Below are 7,901 nucleotides of genomic sequence, written 5' to 3'. Positions count from 1 at the left end.
TTCTAATATCGTCTAGGAGAGTACGATTAATACGAATTCGAACGAATTAGAATCGATGACCCGTTTCTATCATTCGGAATTAATTGATACTTTAACATAACCGTGTCTATCATTGTTGTCTATCGAGTTTTGTTCTAAAACTATGATGCAAAAAGAAGACCCCGAAATACTGCAAGTTTAGTATTATTTATTATTCGTCGCGATAACGTAATTATTTGATATTATTTCGTACTCGTCGATGATGTATCACGATTCAAAACTGCCGCAAGAATTTTGCCAACGATTTGTAGCCATTCGCGTGCTACATTAAACACGAATTTACTTCCATCTATCTTCTTTTCGTAGGACGATAAAATAAATATTTTCTAAATCTTCTAAATAAGACTTTACCCACAATTCCATACGTAGGACATTAATCGTCGGTAATTTTATTTTTGAAAATTACATCTTAAATGATGCGACGCGATTGGCCGAAACGCATTTGCGTCATCTATCGGCAATCTATTCTAAGCGTTCATTGGCACGAGTACTTATAGTTGACCTAGGTAGGATCAAGAATCGATCATTTTTTTTCTACAATAATAACCGTCGTAAAATTTATTTCGCGTTGTAGAAATGACACAGTTTGCGCAAAGTAATTAATCGGTAACTATATCAGTGGTCAATTAAGATAAATAAATTATATTTTATACTTTGTTTTTCTTAACAAAATAGATTGAAATCGTACGTTAAAGCAATGTTAAATCAATTTATTCTCGTATATATTTCCTTATTAATTTATTTTTAATAACAAATTCAACGTATCATTTTGAAAAAGCTCTATACCTTAATGTTTTTTCTTACCTAAATGTTTTTCGCAAAGAAGTATGTTTTCTCCGCTGTAGGAGACGACAAACTCGTGAGATTTCTGTTTTTATAATAGACCGTAGGTAAACTAAATTGGAACGTCTATTCGAATGTATTCTCTTCTCTTTCTTTGTATGCATTAAATTAGAAAAGAATACACGTGATATAGATTAATAGGGACGGTCCATCTAATCGATGAATCCTTCGAAGGACGACGTCGCGCGAAAGCGATATATATATCGAATACCTCGAGAATATCGTTCTAAAAGAAAGAAAAAGAGAAAATCATGCACCGTTAAAAAATCCGGAAAGAAAAGAATGAAGAAAGAACTCGAAGGAGAAGAACTCAAAAATAAAAAACTCGAAAGAAAGAAATTAGAATCATCGGGACAAGAGAGTTCGTCGAGCTTACAATCAGATTCAACGGCATCAAGTTCAAAAAGGGAAACATCGGTAATCGAAACGAAAGTAACGTATGAAGGTATAACTTCGGAATCGAACGAGGAATCTAATTTAAATCAAGAGTCAACATTAAAAACTGGTCAAGATGTCAACTTTTTGGATATGATCTCTTCCAATTTCCTTCCATCGATTTGTAATCGACTGTTAAAATTAGCTAATTTATTAATGATACAATCCTATTGCGTATTAGGAAAATTCAAAAAATATACCTCGACAGATTCCTCTTCCGAAGATGACGATAAAACTTCCGATTTGAACTTTTTGGAAATGGAGACATTATCAAAATTTAAAAAATTATTATTAAGAAAAAAAGACGCTGAATTAGTAAAACTAGTAAGAAAAATCAACAAGATCGTAGTCGAAAGCTATTCCGAAAGAAAAGCTTTAACCGGGAGTTCGAAAAAAGAAAGAATTTCATTGAAAAATACCAAAGTCGATTTAGTAAAACTATTGTCATCTTTCGATTCAATTATGAACGAACCATCGACATCGAGGGATTTGCTAGCGAATAAAATTGACCGTAAATTAGTAGGATCATTAGCTTGTGTTTTAACAACGGTGAACACTTTAATCGAGCCTCGCCTAATAAATACTTCTACCGAATCTCAAGTTTCAACTTTACAGCAACCAACGACATCGGAGAATTTGCAACTGGAACCAATCGACCTCGAATTAATAAAATCATTAGCTTTCATCTTATCAAAAATCAGCACTCCAATTGACCCCCCCCTTATAAATACTTCTACCGATTCTCAAGTTTCTACTTTGAACCAACCAACGAGCTCATCGGTCGTCCCTAATTTAATTGCCTCTCCTCCAAGAAATACCTCAACTTTGAATAAACCATCGTCGATTAGAGATGTAGCCATTCAATCGATTGATTTCGAAATAGTCAAACCATTTATTACTGCCTCTTCGGCTATAACTTTTGCCGATAACGCATCATCGAGTAACGTCTCGACTGGCAAAACTATTTCAAAAACTAGTTCTCCATTGCCCGAACACGATGACATTTCTACATTCGATGAATTCTTTCCAGAACTCGATTCAATACAACCGGATGAAGAATTTAAACCAGATGAAGATATGATATAGATTTATAATTTAGTAAGTATTGGAATATTTCGATAAAGTATCTATTTAACATAGTTCAGATTCAATTCGAAACTAAACAATGATATTCAAATTCAAATTGTATCAGTTTGTATCTTTTATATGTCTAGGAGCAGATGATTTTTAGTTTTTAAGTATAGATAAGCGTTTGTTGCACGATAATCTACTGTATATGGGTTTTATTTACTCATATTTACTCATGGAAAGAAACGAAGCAGCGAAATTAATGCCTTAGCTTCCAGATTCTACTGTGTTTTTTATTGGTAAGAATAATTTATATTATATTTATACCTACTATGCACAGATAACGATTAAGATAATCTTCGGAATGCTCCTCGAAATGACCGTTGTTGTTTTTTTTCTTTGATATTATCCTCACTTCGTTAAATTACAATATTTCTTTCTCTACAAGCTTAACTTACAAAGCTTAATAATCAGAGTATTAAATTAGGATTTAAGTAAATGAACGTATTTATCACGGATAAAATTATTGTATTTGGTTTTTATTGCAATATATTATAGACGTCACTGTATTTACGTTTGATAAATACATCAAATAGAAGATCGTATTTCTTTTTCAGACTGTTAAAGCGTTAAATAACGTACATTATACGATACCCTTTTTCTCAAAACAATAACACGAATTTTGTTTTAATTCAATTACAATATTCTTATCTCTTTCTCTCTCTCTCTCTCTCTCTCTCTCTTTCGCTCTCTCTCTTTCTACGGATCAAATATTATACAAAATAAAAAAAGGCCAATCATCGATAGACATATACATGTATTATGCGCGTACTTCGATCTGTGACGGCTTTATTTTATACGTTAACTCGCAACCACGAGAGATGATATTAAAACGTATAATAATTACGACGGGATAACGTCTCTCAAGTTTTATTCTTCCTCTCTTTTTTTTTTTTATTAATTTTCTTTTTAAATTATTATTATCATTATTATTTTTATTATTATTATTATTATTATTATTATTATTATTATTATTATTATTATTATTATTATTATCATTCTCTTCTCTCTCTCTCTCTTCTTTCTTTCTTTTTTTATGTAACACACATACTATTTTATATAATTCACGCTATTCAATCGAGCTTTCTCTCTCTCTCTCTCTCTCTCTCTCGTATTTCGACCAGGATAACGCACAATGATATAACATATACATATGATACGACTGGCTTGTTTACGCGAATAGAATTAATATAATAAATATTCCCGTATAACGAATAACCATATCGTAATCGAATATCATCTTACTCTCATTTTTTCTCTTTTTCTCTAGTTTTATCTTTTTCAATATAAGTAACTTCGTAATTTCATGGTCTACGTATGTATAATAATAATAATAATGTATATGTATTTATATAATATATATATATATATATCAAATCAGCCCGATCATACGAATGGGTGAGTGGCGTTATGCTAAAGGGGGAGGGTTTGTTTTACGGGAGAGAACTTTGAATAGGTAATCAAAAAATTGTATTGGTGATTGGTAGCGATGATGGTGGCGTGAGGTTGCGAAGAAAAATTTTGTTAGTTAATCTGATCAAAATTGTTCGCCTAAGTTATCTCGCGAGAAAGCTCCATAAAATAATTTGCTTTTCTTCTTTCTTTTTCATTTCGTTCGTGCCATTCCCCCTTCTTTCTCTATATATTTTATTTTCTTTTATTTCATTTTATTATTTTATTTCTATTATGCATTTTCTAATTCTTCCTTACACAATATCTCGATACGCGTTTGATTGATAACATCTTCTCTTTATCTTCTTTCTCCTCGTTCTTTTCTTCTGCTTCTTCTTCTTCTTCTTCTTCTTCTACTACTTCTTCATTTTTCTTATATAATAATTTGTTATTTTTTTATATTTTTTTGTTTGTTTCGTTTTTCTATTCGTTCGAGTAACATCGTCGTGTTAAAAATATATTAGCTTTGATGGTTCGTTCGTCTTATTGTTTATTTAAGTATCATTAGGACCACTGAAAAAAGAAGCTTGATATAATCGAGAGGATAACTATGTAATAATGTATGCGTGGAAGCGAGACGCCATTATTGTCATCGCGATGTCTTCTTCTTCTTCTTCTTCTTTGTGCAAGCTCGACAAACGTCTTTCTCTTGTTTTCTTCTCTAGCAGTCGTTTAAAATGTTCGTAAATAACGACATTGAACAAATCAATACCGTCGCACTTCCCTTTCCTGTTCAGCCCTAAAATTTTTGCTCGCAGCTCATCCAACGTGTAAACCATCTAAAAGGGATTTTTCCATATACAAATTTTCTTTACAAAAATATTATATAATATGAAAGTTAGACCAAAAATTGATATCCAAAATCGTGCTATAGTAATTGAAACTTGCGTATAATTATACGAAAAATAACGTTTTATATCATATAACGTAACGATTTGGCGCGCGGCCAAAAAAATGATTATCATCGAATGAACTGGGAATAAAAATTAGGGAAACAGGCGAATTCGTTTCTGAACCCTTTATAGGCCGGCGAAATATGAAGACTCGTATAGCAAAATGTATATTTTTGCGCTTTGCCGTACTCGAAAATCTTGCATTTATATTTTTTTTGTATATTTTTAAATATTTTTTCTTTTATTCTCTCAATGATTCATTCGGCACTGTGTACGCGATTATCGATTATAATAAACATATGAATTATATACTATATATTTACGTATCGTATTTTTTTAATGTATATCTTTCAAAATAGACACCGAAAGAACTCTCTATTATTCTAGATAAACGCTATCATAAAAAGACGAAGAAGAAAAATTTTAAGCCGCGAAAAAGGGTTCCTTCCTGTTTCTTCTTTTTTTTTTCTTTTTTACTTTGATTTTCTGGCCCCTCGACGCAATCTCTTTTCTATTTAATCTTTCCCGATAAGCGTACACGCGCAGAAACGGACAAACGCTTCTTCATCTTGTATTAATCATTCCTTCTCTCTTAATACTGAAATCAAATTTAATCCTCGAATTACGAGAAGTCTCTTTTACAATATATTGTCTGTGATCGTATAACAAGAATTATTTTTCTCGTCTCTCCACATTTACGGATATCCGCATTATAATCATCTTTACCATAAGTTTGGATTTTTGAATTATTTTACAGAAGGACGTAATCCTATAAATGGATATTTTGTATGTCACAACTACGCGCTGAAACCTGCCCTCATTTTTTATTTTGTCGCCTTTTTTTATCTTATCATTTAAATTTCTTATGTTATTCTTATTATTATTATTACTTGTAGTATTTTTTGGTTTCTCGGTAATCATGTCAGTGTTAGTATTATTATATTTTTTAATGATATTATTATTGTATATTTATTAACAATAGTATTATTATTATTATTATTATTATCATCATCATCATCATCATCATCATCATCATCATCAACGTTATCAACTTCGTCAACGTAATCGTCGTCGTTACCGCCACTATTTCTTTCTTTCTTTTTATAAGTACAATTTAATGAACATAATTGCGTAATCACTTTAATTCTATAAACAGCTCTCTCTCTCTCTCTCTCTCTCTTTCCCTTTTTGTATAATTAAAACTAGCGGAGCTCTCGGTGACGTTTACCGACGGCCGAAAGAGCTTTGGTTCCGAATCGAGGATCGTTTTAGAGGGTTGAAATCGAATAGGGTAGCGTTGAATCGGCCCCGGAACGAATCGCGAACAAAAATTGGCCGAAATTGAACGAATAATCGATATATATTGTACACTATATATGTATATGCACTTTCCTACGATATTTACGAATAATCAAAGAAAATTTCAAACATCGATACATTTAATTACACTAAGTTCTCTTTTTTCTTCTTTTTGTTTTACTTTTCTAATTTTTTGTTTTCGAGTTAACGTCTCGTTTGATTTTGTTCTCTCTCTCTCTCTCTCTCTCTCTCTCTCTCTCTCTCTCTCTCCCCCTTTCTCTTTCTTGTTTCTTTTTTCTTTGCGCGTCGATCCCGATTAATTGTAAAACGATTCGCAAAAAGGAACGTACATCCAACGATCGTAATCGAGATGAAATCTTTTGGTTTTCTTTTTCTTTTCTTGTAGTTTTTTCTCTTACTTAATTCGAATAGATTGAAAAGGAATACGTTAAATACGCATATATGTATGTATATAAGTAAATCTCGTTTCGTTATTATCGATAACGTATTTACGCATCTCTTCTGATTTTTCTATCATAGATGCCTAAGTTACCTCTAAGTTATCGAGATATCTCGTATTTTCGTCTTCTTTATTTTTGAACATTATACATAAGCGAAGGGTATTCCAAGTGGCAACACGTCAGATAAAAAAGATCTCGGTATAAAATATTGCAGCTTGATATCATCGAGCTGCGAGACAACAGACTATTTTCAAATATGCATGTATATGTAATATCGAAATATGTATGTTTGTATTATCGATCAAAATGGAAGCGTTCGTGTGCGTTTCATCGTTAGGTAGTATTTATGCATTCGTAATAATTAATAATACTACAAATTCGCTTTGCGATTAAACTAATTTTTTATCGTCTAATCGTGACGTTGATTCAACACTCTTACATATATATATATGCATAATGTTTTCAAGTTAAAATAGAGACAAACTCGTGTTATCATGAATGGAACACCCTAAACTTTCTTATATTTTACATTTTCGCTATTTAAATGATAGAATTTCAATGAAAAATTCGATAAACTCTGGTATACTATTGGCCAATATTTCTAAGTCCTATTTATCTTTCTTTTCTTCGGTATGTTCATTTCAATTTCTATGTTAATATAATCGAAACTGATTGAAAATCATTTACGGTAGGCCATTATCAACGAATCAAACTTTCTGTATCTATAAATCGTTATTTTATTTCATTATCTCTTAAATATATAGTTTCTAACGAACGCCATCGATAACTAACAATTAGTATGTCTTTCTTTTTTATGTATACGTGTGCGCGCGCGTGCATGTGTACTCTGTGTATCGTAAGTGTGTGCGCGGGTGCGTGTACGTCGAGTGTATAAAGGAATATATCATCTTTTTCGTTTTTTTTCTTTTTTGTTTTTTACAGCATTTTTAACAGTACGGTTCGTGTATACAAGCAAAGGCACACTTTAAGGACAACGCAGACGAATCTCGAGAATATTTTCTCTCTATATTTCTCTTTCTTCGGTTTCGAGCTTTTTAGTATACCAGAGTTCTAACGGAGAGAAGAAGGAGAAGAAGAAGAAGAAGAAGAGGAGGAGGAAGAAGAAGAATAGTAACAAGAACAACAACAACTATGAATGAAATTTGTGAAAAACGATCGGATTCGATCTTAGAAATAATTTCATAACGAAGATATTATACAGGGTGTTGCGTTGATAATTATGTATCATATTCAACGGAAACAACAATAATGTATGTAATTTTCATTTATTCGATAATAGTTAACTAATTCACTTTCCAATGTTAAAAGTAAATTATTATGAAAGTAAAAT

The sequence above is a fragment of the Polistes fuscatus genome, unplaced genomic scaffold (genome assembly GCF_010416935.1).
Source record: "Polistes fuscatus isolate 324 unplaced genomic scaffold, CU_Pfus_HIC Scaffold2, whole genome shotgun sequence".
Classification (NCBI taxonomy): Eukaryota; Metazoa; Arthropoda; class Insecta; order Hymenoptera; family Vespidae; genus Polistes; species Polistes fuscatus.
Note: the sequence above shows the minus strand (reverse complement) of the source record.